The following is a 14,517-nucleotide window of genomic DNA, read 5'->3' on the forward strand; positions in this document are numbered from 1 at the left end:
ATGGGCAGCTTTGCTCTCTAGTCAGTAGCTGTACAGCACATGCCTCTCTGAAAAAGGGATAGGGTGCAAAACATGAAACAAATCCTTGCATCCCGAGTAACTTGTATCCAGTCTCCCTTAAAATCCTTAACCAGTAAATAGACTTGTATGTGGTAACCTCGAAGAATTTGAAGTCCTACTTTGCATTTAAATTGGTTATAGAGCAAAGTGTTCCTAAAATTACTCACAGGTGAAGTAAGTCCGCTCAAAATCCAGCAATACACTTCATGGCTGCAGTTAGTGGTTTCATGCAGCTTTATTCATTGCATTTATCTGCACCTTAAATGCCTGTAGCCTGTGACCATCAGAGACAGAATGTGCCTGGGGTAGTAGCAGGCCGTTCTGTGCCATTAGGCTTGGTGGTGCCAACACAGCAGCTTGGCAGTCGTCAGTTTGAATTTGGGGAGACAGGCAGTTGATAAGCACAGCAATTACATTCACTGCCTGTTTTAAAAGCGTCAGCCTAAATCAATCTGATCATCAGGTTTATCAAATTAAAATCTCATTAAATGGGAAGTGGATTAGTAGAGCAGGATCTCTGCACTGCTCAGTGTCAGACCGAATGCAACTGAATAACCTCAGTAGTTTCAGCTATGTTAGAAATGTTCATCTGTGTTGAGTCTAACAGCCAAGGTTGTTGCTGAGCAGTGGGAACATGGCTAACTAGCAAGCTACAGGAAAGAAAGGAAAGGTACTGGGTTGATGCTTGCAGGGTAAGACTAGACAAGAAATTGAGGCAATGGCTGAACGCTTACATGCCAGAGACCAAGGTTTGGAACTGCTGCCTGCGGGTTTATCAAGACTTCCAGAATCATTTCAGGATAAGTTTGAGAACGGTGGCTACTTTTTGTTTAAACCCAAGTGGCTGCTAAACCTTCAGAGAGCTGCATGAAAAACAGCATCACCTGGGTGTTCTAAGGTAGGTCCTCATGTAACGGAGGAAGGGCTGTCTGATAAGTTGCCAGCACACATCCTAGAGGAGGATTTGGGATTTCCCAGCCTGGGCTTTGTCCGTTGTTCATGTCAGGAGTGGTGAAAAGGTGCTGGTTCTCCCCATGATGGTTTTCTGCTTGCGGTGTGAATGTGAGGATGTGACACGGCCATAGCAAAAGGCAGGCGCTTAGGAGATTGGTTCAGGTGCAGTTTGTAGCTTTGGGCAGCAGGTGGAGTCAAACGGGACTAAATAACGCAGATGGTATTTGCGCTACTAATAAAATGGAGGGCAGAATCAAAGCTTTCGTTACGAGGTTCTCTGAATTCCAGAGATGATTCTGTTGGTCACGAGGACCCTGAGCAAGCAGAGAAATACAAAATACAGTTTTGTGGGGGAAAAAACAGGGGATAGCTGGAATAAATGACCATTTCTGTTAAAAACATACAAAGCAGTTTGAGACTTGCTACAATGTTCTTGATAGGTTGAATTGTGCCGTTCTAGAAAAATGCATGAATGCATTATAAAAAAAAAAACCACAACCTAAAGCCAAAGAAACTTTTTTCTTCCACTGACTCTTAATCGTGACCTGATTTTATGAGCTCAGTGTCTTTGGATATTATTTCTTATTATTTTCCTAGGGGAAGGTAATCTTAAGCTATGACGAGGATTTTATTTCCAGAGCCTGCATTCATTCCTTGTTAGACACAAAGATGCTCCTGCTCTCTCCCTCAGAGGCACCAGCAGCATTCCTAGTAAGAACACCCAGATCTTTTTGCCTGTACACTAGAGTTAATTTCACTAGTGACAGATGATCCAGGCACACTGTGCATCAAAGCACAGTAATTGCTGCTGATACCACCAGAGGTTGGGTGCAAGTGCTGCAGGAGCCTGGGGCACTGAAACTGCCTCTATCCAAAGCAGCACTGTGTTTCTTATTTAAAAAAAAAAACAACAACAACTAAAAGGCTGATGAACACATGGACTGAGACAGACAGGAGAGCCAGTTTTGTTTTCCACTGTTACCTGCTTGCAATATTAACGTTGATTTGCCCCTGGTTAAGTTCTAGGATGGCTGAGGGTGCCTGATGGTTTTCAGTGTTGGCTATTTACCTTGAAAACAGACACTGTTATGCCTGCGGCTGTTTTCATGCAGATGGTGTTTCTCCAAACCCTTTTGCTTTATGCATGATAACCTCTTGTCTACTCTTTTTACGTGCTCCAGTGCTGTTGGGCACTGCGGTTTCATGTGGGCCTTACTGTGGGTGACAGAGCTGACCTTGCATCAACTCACAGCTGTGTTCCTTTCTGGTACAGAGACTGGCTGTGAGTCACCCCAACCACTGGTAGCCCTTAGTAGTTCCCTTTGGGACAGGTACCTACCTGTCTCTATCTGCTGCCTAAGAAATGTAAGAGAATCACACCTAGATCAGGTGCTCAAAGTAGATCATGTAAATATATCCTCAGTGTCCCACATGAATAAAAAGATGGGAAAACACAAACTGATGGAAAAGGGCTTTGTTTTCTTAAAGCAATGGCCAAGTGTGTAGCTGGAATATAGGCAAAGGAAATGGGAGACTGCTTACTTTCTGTTTTGTTACTCCTCCTCCTCCTTCAGGATCTGGGATGCTCTCTGGATGCAGGGCTGTTCTTCAAGCAGTGAGAGAAACGTTCCTGTCAGAATGGGGGCTGGCTGGTGATACCCAGTGCACACAGTGCTTCTGCCTCCTTGTCAAATTCCTCCCGTTTCTGAGCTGCTGAGTGAGGCAGCTTGGATTCACTGCTGGAATGTGCAGTGAAACAAGGCAAAGCATGGATGGAAACAGCTGGTGTGACAGAGCTGGAGAGGAGGTTCCCAGGACTTCCAGGGTGTTCTTCTATCTCGCACAGAGGAGTTCAAGAGAAGTGGCTGCGCTATGGGATCCCATGGGGTCTGGGGCAGCAGCAAGGGTGCGTTGTGCTCCTAATGTTCCACCAGTTCCTAGCAGGGCGACCCAGGATCCTTCTGGGAACTGACAGATAAGGAAAACTTGTCAGCTGCGTTTGATAGTGCATCTTCTTACACAGAACACATTCCTTCTATCCGATCCTTTCAAGGTCACCTGACAATAAAAGCAGAGGGCTGCTCAGTGGATGGCAATTTCGGAACAGTGACACACGAATTTGCACTTTTTCTGTACCATGTGCTCCTGAGGAATCCCTGAATGGAGCCCTGAGCTCCACATGTGGGCTGATACACACTGGCTGATTGTGGAGGTTGTATTAATAAGTCTTTGTTGTGTTGTGCGTAGATGCTGGCCTGTGTGGAAAGAGAGCTGAAGGGCTGCACAAAGGCTGCAACCAAGATTTCCCAGCGCCTGCTTTGTGACATTCAGCAATTTGATGGCTGCTGTTGTCTCCATCCGTGGGGAAGTTGTGCTTGGAAAACCACCCGGAGCATTCAGTGGTGCTACCAACAACACTGCCAATGCAGCTCACTCTTTGTGAATTTACAAAAACCCAAGGTAGATCCTTCTTTCTCAGTGAAACCAAGGAAGGTTATCTGGGGAAAGCCCCTCCTGCTCTGCACACCCTTCCTTCCTTCCAGCGGTGTCACAGAGCATTGCTGGCTCCTGAGGCAGCTCTGCCTTCTGACCAGAGTACTGTATTCACCAGGACACACAGCTGACAGCTCAAACTGGGAAATTGTCAAGAGTAAAACAAAAACAAAAATAGTATTAGAAGAAGATAAATAACTATAATATCAACAATCACATCCATGTATAACTAAATTATGCATTGCAGAAATGCATTGTTGATGTATAAGCCAAAGTATCCCATCAGTTCCTAATTTCTACATGCTTTTCGTTCCACTAGGGCTTGGATAATCATTTTACAAACCAATTTCCTGAGAGCTAAACACGCTTTATGCTTTGCAGCTTCTCCTGACTTCACCTTTCTGGAGTTATGCACAGCATTGGTATGTGTATAAAAGCTTGGCAGCTCTCCACAGTTGTGGAATTTACAATCACCACTGCATGTATAACACTTGGAGCAGTTTATTTTTTTTTTTTAATTTATTTCTGGTGGATGATGAATTGGGCCATCTGTCTCCAATGTCTGCTGACCCTTCCCCCTCCTCTCTGCTCCTCTGGTCCCTTGGCAATGTCGCACAGTCAGACAAGGTCAAGGTCTGGAGAGCAGGTCTGTGACCTTCACTGCTGAGTTGCAATGGCTCTGCCTGCATTTCCTGGGGCAAATGCCATGCACCCACAGATCTGAGATGCCACGTGAAGAGAAGGGATCCATTTACAGTAATATTAAGAAGTTCTTCTGCATATGGAGTTAGCGTTCAAAGGATCGTTTCTTTTGGCCTAAAGTTAAGGGTTTAGGGTAGTTTTTCAAAACGTAAATGGGATGCTGGCTGATCTGCACCAAAAGTGGCTGAAGGAAGACACTTGCCATCAGATGAATTGAACACAGGTCTGAAAATGTTCAGTGAAGACACATTTAGACATCACCGAGACAGATGGAAGCTTCGATGAAACAGAAATAGAAAGTCAAGTGAATTTGTCTTAGCTCATTCCATTTTGCCCCTCGCCTGAAATAAAAACATATGACAGCGGTGTAAGTAGCAGCAGGCAAACAGATATGAACTCCTGTAAACCCCTATAAACAAAGGTAGCATTAGTAACCTGATCCAAAGTCTTCTGAGATTCATGGGAATTCCAGCTCTGAATTACTGAGTTTATTGGGCTTTGGATTAAGTGTGTAGATACAAAGGACTTTATGTGACAGCCTGCAGTGGTTGGTAAAGGTCTCTGTGAGCACTCACAGAATCTTTGGGAAGCTCTTTGTAAGCATCTACATCTTTAGCATGAACCTAAGACTGACTGACTGCGGTGGGCAGCCATGGTCCGCTGCATAGGGAAGCGGCTGTAGCAGTTTTGCTGGTCACGTTACAAAACGATGAGTCAACTTTATTAAAAATAAAAGGGTATGGAAATGGTAGGGTTCTGTTTGCTTTTAAATAGAAGGCTGCAGGTTCTTTTCATTTACTGCCTCCATTTTGGCCTTTGTAAGTAAGTGCAAACTGTGCTGCAAAGCAGCTGTGTGTACACAGGAAGATCAGGAAATTCTCTTTTGTTGATATCTGTAGTTCTCACACAAGGAAATGACTCCAACACAGAGGGCTGATACACAGTACAGAATATGATGAGACTTGCATTAACGTCTTTGGAAGAGATGGCACTGAGCTAGTGGAAGGTATGATGGAACGAGGTTTAATGTAGCTGACCAGCAGTGAGGAAGATGTTCTCACTCAGGTTAAAGCAAATAAAACACATCTGGCAACTGAGCAGCTGTAGGATGTCTGGAAAAAGATACGTGCTGGGTGTGTGCTACACCCAACCCTCGCCCCTGACCCAAAGTGCCATTCATGGGCACCTGTAGGACTGCAGGATAAAGAACGGTAAATATGATACTGGGGATCCTCGGTCCTCCACATTAATGCAGAACAGACACAGCTTCAGTCCCTCCTGCTGGGATTTAGCTTAAGAAACCCCTAAGTGTCTCTGTGTGACTTTACCAAGTGGTCCCCATGATGGAGTAGACTTTAGTTAGCAAAAGTGAGTGGTCTGCACATAAACTCAGCGTGAGAGGAAGACACTGGGGTAGGGGTGGCAGGGACTAACGTAAATGTTTTCCCAGTTTTTCCTTCTTTTTTTTTTCCTTCTTTTCTTCTTGTTCTTGAAGTGTTAATGAGTCTTTGAGATTCGGCAGCTTCTGTTCAGTTCTCAGCGTATATCACAGCGCAAGAGATCTTGGTTTCAACAGCAGGGACAGACTTACGAGTTGTATGAAAATCAAACAGTCCCTTCATTGTTGTAATAATGGTTCCTCTGTCTTAATAATCCCTCAAAGACCGAAACAGAAATCGGTTTGCTCCTTGTAGGGAACAGAAGTTGGGAACCATAAAATTCAAATTACTTTGAGACTTCTGTCTCTCCGACTTTACCAAATGGCAGAAAATTAGATGACATCAAAGAATCACTGGAAAGGGGCTTATTTAATTAGGAAATTTATTGAAAATTGTCACAGGTGGCTATAATGCCAACAAGCTGCTTTCAGGTCACTTTGCTGCCAAAAAGAGCGGCACTGTGTCTGGATAAGGGTTCAAAAGCTGAAACGATGAACTGTGACAGAGAAGTGGAACTCTCTGGGATACACAGTCAGTTAATTCTACTGTCTGTACTACTGTGCTGGAGCTGGTTTTGTTGGAGCAGTACCCAAACTGACGTGATAAATTAATCGAATTCTCAAGTTAACATGAATTATCTTACTTAAAACCGTTTGGATGACGTATTTACACAAATAACAAACCTGCCCTTATTTTTCTGTTTGTTTGTTTCTCAAAACTCTTTGAAATAACTATTTTTCCCTTTCAGTTTGGGGATTCTGGGAAACTGCAGCTCTCTCTCGAGAACAGAATTGGCAAAGAATTTTTCAAGTGCCCATTCAGAAACGACATGTAAGCGCGAGCTGGGTCAGAGATCACTACAACATACTTCTTCCCAAAGCCCTTGTAGTGCTGGATTCACTCTGATCCCTCAGCTCATCTCATCTTTCAGAGTGACGTATGAAGGGCAGCGATTGGCTTTTGTAAGAAACTGCAGTGCATCTTACAAGCAGTCAGTTCTGAGTTCAGTTCTGCAGGATGCTTTGCTGCCGTTCTCCAGTTTACGTCCCCATGGGTGTGAGGGCTTCCATAACAATTTCTACTCATGACGTCAATTCTGTATCTTTTGCAGGTTTGATCAACAGCTTGCAATTACTTTTCTATGGGGAAAAGAATTTATGGCAATATTTTAACAATTACACATCGATTTTAGTTGCAGATACTGGGGAAGGGTCTCCAAAGAGGGAAATTAATTGCCCTAAAAAATCAGAAATCTGCAGTCAAACAGGCTTTGAGTTTTGCTGGTAAGGTTGGTTTATCAGTCCTCTGCCTGCTTTGATTGCAGCTACCGAACGATGTGAAAGACTTCTGGAAAGGAGACAGAGAAACTACGTTCCTAATGAAGCAGCAGGATTCAAGAGGCAGTGTATTTCTGAAGGATTATCGGAGGTCTTGAGCATGCAATGGGATGCATGGCTGGAGGCCAAGTGCTTTCACCCCCACTAGTGCCATAATCCATACAAAATGTCTGTCCTATCCTCCTAATTGTAGACTTTGCTGAGAAAGACATGAAATGCTGAGAAAGTACGAAATCAAAGAGAAAGTTGTGGAGGACTTATTGATAACTAGTCCGAAAGGCTAAACTGTTTCCAAATTTTGTTATATACTCAATGACCTAAAAGACCAGCTCTATCTGAAAGTATTTTTAAGCCAGATAAAACCCGTGGGGGTTAACAGCTCTCCATGGTGAGACGTCATCAGTATCCATGGTCCATAAATCACGTTCACTGATGGGATCCTTGCTGATGTATATCTGAGCTGACTCACAGATTTGGAACATGGGTCTTCTGGTTGTTTCAGGCTTTCCACCAAGATCAATATCCTTGTAACAATACCAGAAACAGTCCTCATGAAAAATACCATCACAGATGTTCTGAAATAGTTTTAAGATTCAGACTGTGTTCGTCATGGGTTTGTGGGCCTGCCCACCTCTTGCCTTTGTGCGCAGGATGTTGTTGGTAATACGGTTTCACTGAAATTCTTCTGGAATGTCCAGTGAAGTTGCTGAAAAAACCAACTTCCGCAAACATATTATGCAATCTATTATGTGGAACCAGAGCAGGAGCAGCCTGTCCAGCGGGAATGGTTTTGTTTTGTATTATCCTTCCAGCAGGGCTTTACCCATGTGTGCTGGAAATTACACTATTAAATGCTCCAGCATGGAAATTTGGTGTGAGGATTATCGGACTTATGTTTTCTCGGTGCATTGCAGTGCTGCTGGCACGGAGGTTCTCTGGAGATTCCACCGCAAAGGTTTTGGGACACCAATGCCTGAAATGAGGAAATCTGAGCCCTCTGCTGAGGCACAGCAGCAGAGACTGTTTTCTCCTTATACCACTCCTTATACATGGCAGTGCCTATTAAAACCGTTGTTCTCTCGCTTCCCTCAAGCACTCTGTTCAAAGCTGCCCAGCTGAACCAGAGCCATAGTGTTGTTTCAGCTTAGTAGCTTGTTTTCTTAAGTGGACAGACATAAGCCTTGAATAAAAAATACTTCCATCTCAATTTCTTTTAGTCTTTCCCCAGATTTACATGTAAAATGTACATACCTAAACGGCTGAGGTGTTTCAGATGCTGAGCGTACTGGCACCTTTCCTGAGCTGGATCAAGGATGGTTCTCTGCAAACAAAGCAGAAGCAGCTGTGGAGCTGCTGCCTTCTGGAAGCAGAGCCTCAGATGCTCGCTGCTACCACCCGCCTTGCCTTTGCTCCGTACAGCCTGTCCCATTCTCTCAGTGCGAGCATGTGGATGTGACCACTCCTATCTAATTGCTTGGGGCTGAATCCCTGCTTGCTGCTGAGAGCTGTGGAGGGGGTGGCACTCGATTATTTTCAAACAGACCCACTATCTGTTTAGCATTTGGGTGCGATGCAGTTATTTAGCCAAGGTTACACTATACTCTCAGATGGCACTGCTTTGTTTTTAAATCTGTGCTCATTTCCGTAGCACACTCGGTGCTGTGTGATGGAAGGCAGTTGTTCCTTGCTCCACGTGATGCCATCACTACCATGTGCTCCGGGCCTCGCCACCGGCCCGGTCCTGTGAGTTGTTCATCACAGTCCAAAAATAAAACTTGATCACAATGTGATGTATGGAATAGTCTTACAGGGGAAGGGAAGGGAGAGCTTTATTACTTGTATCATTTAACATTGGGAGACATGAAAACTGGAAAATATTACGCCATAGTAGAGCCTTTCAAATCACTGCCGGGGTTGCCAGCAGCAATTACAAAGCTTCATAATCCATTATAGAGCTTTATTTCATCCTTCCATCGGCCTTTACTTGGGGAATGCCTTTCTTCTAGTGAATGTCAGGTCGTCTTGTAATAAGAAAGGGGCTTTTTCTGAAAAACAGTTGCTCGCATTTCAGTCTGATTCTCATGGTCTGTAAAAAGGTTGCATTAATAAACAAATGACCATTAAAAACAAATGAAATTCCACAGCTTGGCTACACAGACCAAGCAGTTCACTGGGATTTGTTCAAGATACAGCTATCTTTCTTCAGCCTTTCACTGCCGAGGCTGCAATGCTGGCACAGTGAAAGAATTGGTCACACATCCTTATGTTGGTTATCCATAATTGTGCACAAAGGACTGAGTAACAGATGTTTTGAAAGCGCTGCTCAATTATTACTCACTTAATTGATGCCTGCACGTCTTTCCAATGTATATACTGTATATAAAATCTGGGGCAAACATCTTAATTGCAAACTCAATCGAGCCTCTATGAGGCTGAGGCTTCAATTTTGTACCACAAATATTTCTTGCTTGCAATCACAATATTTTATTTTTGCTACTTACACCAGAGATTTGTATCTCTGAATTTCACTCTTGGAAAGTTACGTTTGGACCTAGATGTATGACACTTGTTGTTTGGAGTGACACACACAAATCCCCATACACCAGAATGAAAATTCAGCCCTAATCATCAAAGGGAAGTGAGGACTAAATGAATGCGTGTCATGCGTATCCAATTTCCCCACTGATCATCCAGAGAAAATAAATCACTGTGGATGTCCTTCCACTTTTTCTTCTTTGTTAAAGCAGCTAGAAGGAGCTCTGTGCTAAAGTCACCCTGGGACTCCCCAGAGAACACTAAAACAAATTAATACATGTTGATTAAATGTTTTAGCCCATATTAAGGGCACTTGAAAATGATAGGCCTAGTTTGTCATGGCAGCACTCCAGTTTTTTTATGTACTACTGAAATCAGAGGATAAAAATGGAGGAGGAGATCTCCACTAAACTAATACTCAATTTCATCCGTTTTTAATACACCCTTTTTTGGATTGCACTCTTTGAGATATATTTCTCGTGCACCAGTCTCTTGGAGATGCTTAATGTCCAGCTGTGCCAGGATCTCCTCTCATCTTCCCATTCTGCATTACTGAAAAAGTGATCCACAGAGCAGAGAGAAAATGGGGAAGGGCTGCACAGAAAGGCCTGGATTGATTAAGGGGAAAATTTCAAATGTCACAGATTTCTGTGAGGTATCCAAGCCGTACTGATTTTCAATGAGTATGTGATAGCTTACAGTCCCTCATCTCTCTGAAATGTTCCCTTACACCCTAAGGCAATTTAATTTGGAAAGAATTGTTGGAAGAAATCTGATAGGTGTATAAAATGAGCGGTATAAAAAGCATGCTGTCACAGCAAAGGCAGTGCCCCGAGACTCGGAACCTGCTCAAAAGTTAATTGAAATCAATTGGAAAGACTTCTGTTGACTTAAATAAGCTTTGGATGAGCCCTTGGGAGAGCTGCTTTCAATACTCAGATTTGCCACAAATGTCTTGAATGACTCAGGGGAAGTTGCTCAGGGCTGCATCCAGAACAAGGGCCAGATACTGTAAGGAGATGGCTCCAAGGGAGGAAAGCATAAAAGGCTGTGTACACAGCCTCATGCTGCAGGGCTCTTTTCAGGAGTGTGTTATGAGCTGCTAATACAAGCCAAATAAAAACTTACATTTAGCCTGTGGCACTTACAGTTGTAGGATGATGTCAAGACAATTTAAAAATACTTTGAAAACGAGGATGGGGCACTTAGAACAGCATCTGTGGTCAGACTAGCTTGGATAGAATGCCAAGAGCCACCAGTCCTCATGTTTCTGAGCATAAACTCACCACCAACTAGAATTAAGAAGCAGATACCTCAGTGGAACAATGTGTTACTGTTAAGCAGTTTACAGTATCATTTATTTGAGCTGTCATGCAGCCATACCTTGCTGTGGATCCCCCCCAGGAATAGAATCACAGCATTGCAGAATCACTGAATGGTTGGGTTGGAAGGGACCTCAAAGGCCACCCAGTTTCAGTCTTGCCATGGGCTGGTTGCCACCCACTAGATCAGGTTGCCCAGGGCCTCATCCAATCTGGCCTTGAGTGCCTCAAACAAAGAAAGGAGGTCTCTCTTTCTATTCTCTCCGGGGCCTTTTGCTGTCCTTGCCTGCCCTTGCTGAATCCCACATTTGGGGCGGCATTTCTGTCACAGTGCTTCATTGCAGGGGTGTTGGGGATGAGAATTAGTTATCTTGAGCCTGAGGAGACTTGAGATTCACTACCTTCAGATTGTTGCTGCTTTGCCACGAGGTACTCAGGAGACCCTCTCCAGAGTATTAGCAGCTCTGGGATGAAAACCAGCAGCACAAGATGTGTCTTTCCTGAGTGTTGACCACCACCAGCCAAACCACTGATGGCTCAGCCAAGTTGTATGTGAAAAAGCAGGAGATTGTTCAGATGACTCAGGTAGTACTAAGAAGACAGAATTGTCAGGTAAAAGAAGCTTTTAAGGAGATGCCACATAGGGATTGCAATGTTTTCCAAGTTTTCAGCCCCAGAGGACAGGGAGAAGGAGCCATCAGTTTCTGAAAATTTCTGTTTCCTCTTTAGAGAAGATTTTGTTGCTTGGTAAAATTTACTGATATTTTCATGGGTTGCTGAGGCTTTCTAGTGAGTTTGATGCCAACTTACTTTAACATATGCAACAAGCTCTGTCTTCCAGTCTGTGTCAGTGGCTGCAAGCCCAAGATATTCAAGTCACTCAAAGTTCAGTCAAAAGTAGGGCTTTTGGCTTATCCTGCCTGCAACAAGAAGAGAATGGGAGATTTAATTAATGCAGTCAAGGAGAAGGAAATAAACCTCTACTATCAGACAGCAATGTTTAACAGACAGTTTGAGCACCATGATCTGTGCCCATGAAGCAGTACTTCTATGGAGCTGACTGCCTGACTTGGATGTGTCTTTGGTGAAGACTCCAATGAAGCTCAGGGACAGGAAAAATATTGAGCGATTTTATCTCTTTGCCTCATACCCAGCTCTCTGGGATACAAGATATCTGCAGCATCATGTGTTAGATGAGCAGCCTTAGTTGGTGTTGCCTACAAATGTCATGCATCTTTTGGACACTGGGCCTTCTAGGAAGGGTCCATGGCTGGTTTGTCTTCCTGGTGTTGATGCAGAAGCAGATAGGGCATGTAATGTAATTTGTCTCTCAACCCTTCATGCTGAAGAGGTCAGCTTGGTTTCATACTGAAGAACATTATCACTTTTGTTATCATCATAATCATTAATTTGTTCCTCTCAGCCCATTACAAGCCCTGGAATAACTGAATCCAAATCCACAAAATAAAATGGATTTCCTGTGTTCTTCATAGCTCTTCTCCACAGTGTGGAACTGCTCAAATTTCCTAAAGATGAGCTCAGAAAAATTTTCACAATGTGAATCAGGTAACCTACTGTCCTGTAACCATGTCTAGGAAAGGACAGACATTTTAGCTGCAGTCTTTCCAAAAGGTCAGCTGGAAGCAAACGCAGCAGCCAAACATCTTCTGGTCACTGGCCAAAATAAAAATCAAACACCGTGTTGTTTCACTTTGTTGTTTCACCCAAAACACAACCATTAGGAGAATATTGTTTGAGTTGGAAGCAAGTTGCTTTACGCTTAAATACTCGTGCCAACACAAAGAGAAAGAAAAATTAATCTCTAATCTTTTCTTTTGAAATGGAGAGGGTAAGGATACTACTGTGACACTGAGGAAAAAAATAAAGATGAACAGTGCGATCAGGACTTAACCCTTACAGATTCACAAATGATATGCTGTTATAATTTGACAGCAAACCACTGACAGATGTGTGAGTGAAGTTTCCTAAGAAGTTATTCTTCCATCTTCATATAGCCTCAACTGCAGTCTTCCACTAGTTTTCTTTTGAAAATATCTTCTGATGCAGTAAAGCTGTTTTCTGTGACCATGAGTTCTTTGTCTTAATGTTTCCCTTTATCCCAATAGTTGCTCTTGCTGATTCTTTTCTATATCCTCTCTCATACGATGCAGACCAAAAAAAGAAAAAAATCATTTGTTATTATTCACCCATCCCAGGAGTCTTAGTAAACTACTTTGTCAATTAAAGTTCATGATGTCTATTTTTTCCACCATAATTTTCTGTCTCTCAAGACTGCTTTTTGATTTTTCCATCCCTATGCTAATCACCTACGGAACGTATTTCCATAATCTCACAGAGATTCTGCAGATGCCCAGGAGGAATGTGACTTCAAAAGACCTTTTATCTTTTCTAAAGTGGAAGGAGCTGGCAATAGGTTAACAGCTGTGGTAATGCAGTGAAAGAAGTCATCAATATATTGATGAAAGGCTAATTTTAGATGACCTCAAGGGATGAGCGGCTCATTTCAGGTAGCTCCAGTCCTTTGCTTCTCTGCATTGAGTATCAATGCAAACATCTCTGTTGACTCTTACTCTGAATATATGGGTTGCAGGAGCTGAGTTAGATTCCAGGTCAGCAAGATCATGTTTTCCACTGGAAACGTTCCAGATGATGACAAATACCACCAAACAACTTCAGGCTCACCACAGATGTTGACGATAGCGTACCTTAGATTTCAGGGACATACAAGCCCACCTACCTTGCTTTTCAACCAATGCTGTTTGAAGTCAGTGTAATATCCACACATCAAACACTGCAAGTATTCAGTGCATTTTTTGAGGTCACCTCTTTAAGCTGTACAGCTGGCCTTGCTGCAGTAAGATGCCTATCTTTACATGGCTGCAGGTGGATTCCCCACTCATCTTGTTCACCATGGCTCCCTCAAGGAGGTTGTCTCCACGCAATGGCTCCAGGCCATTGCCCGGCATACAGAACATTCCCAGTTTGTCTCTGGAGATCCACAACGCAAGTGCTGACATGTAACACCACAGCTGTGCAATTTGTCAGCAGAGGAGAGGCTGCGAGCTGTCCTGCTCCTTCGGGAGGCACTGCAGCCCCAGGGCTGGCACCGGCCAGGCCTTGCATCAGGGCTGTCAGAAATCAGCTCTGCAGAGCATCCTTTGCAGGTGAGAAGTCCCAGAAATAGATACTTGCCACAGACCAGGACAGAGGGCGTCAGTCATTTAGTCCAGACCAGCCTTCCTGACTGGGACAGGTCTTTTACCTCTGCTTCTTCAGTGATACAGACCTTTTCCCATTGCCCATCGCACGCCCGGCTCTAAGGACACCAAAGCACAACTCCATCAGTCACCAGATGTTTCTTATCCATGGAGATGGGAGATAGTTTTCATCAGAAAATAATTTAGTTTGGGTTGGGATACTAAAATGACTTGCAGCACAATTTATTCAGGGCTCTTACGATGACGAATATTTTCCTTGGTTAGTGAAGGTCCAATTTCAGGCACTGATATTGTCAGCATGGCCAGACAGCAGCCACAGCCACGTGAGATGTGCCATGTTCTGATGTGGAACTACTTCAGTGTAGTTTTAATTTAGACATTAGTTGTCTTCATATAGCCTTTTAAAAGGCCGTACTTTGCTTTATAAATTATGCTG

At 43.5% G+C, this 14,517-nt stretch overlaps 1 long non-coding RNA gene across 3 annotated transcripts in view; it reads right to left on the reverse strand.

Annotated features, from left to right (window-relative positions):
- The window catches only part of LOC122175714, a 25,407-nt gene extending 16,971 nt beyond the window's left edge, over nt 1–8,436 (reverse strand). For 2 of the 3 annotated variants that reach the window (XR_006177484.1, XR_006177483.1), the window contains exons 1-2: nt 8,237–8,436; nt 2,557–3,647 (exon numbers count right to left, since the gene is read on the reverse strand). This is a non-coding gene — a long non-coding RNA (uncharacterized LOC122175714). Of the gene's footprint in view, nt 1–954; nt 1,329–2,556; nt 3,648–8,236 lie in introns of those variants that run through there. The other variant, XR_006177485.1, reaches the window with a different exon arrangement.
- Nucleotides 8,437–14,517: the final 6,081 nt, after the last annotated feature.

The sequence above is a fragment of the Lagopus leucura genome, unplaced genomic scaffold (assembly GCF_019238085.1).
Source record: "Lagopus leucura isolate 7727_CA_CO unplaced genomic scaffold, USGS_WTPT01 Super-Scaffold_741, whole genome shotgun sequence".
In the NCBI taxonomy this organism is placed as follows: Eukaryota; Metazoa; Chordata; class Aves; order Galliformes; family Phasianidae; genus Lagopus; species Lagopus leucura.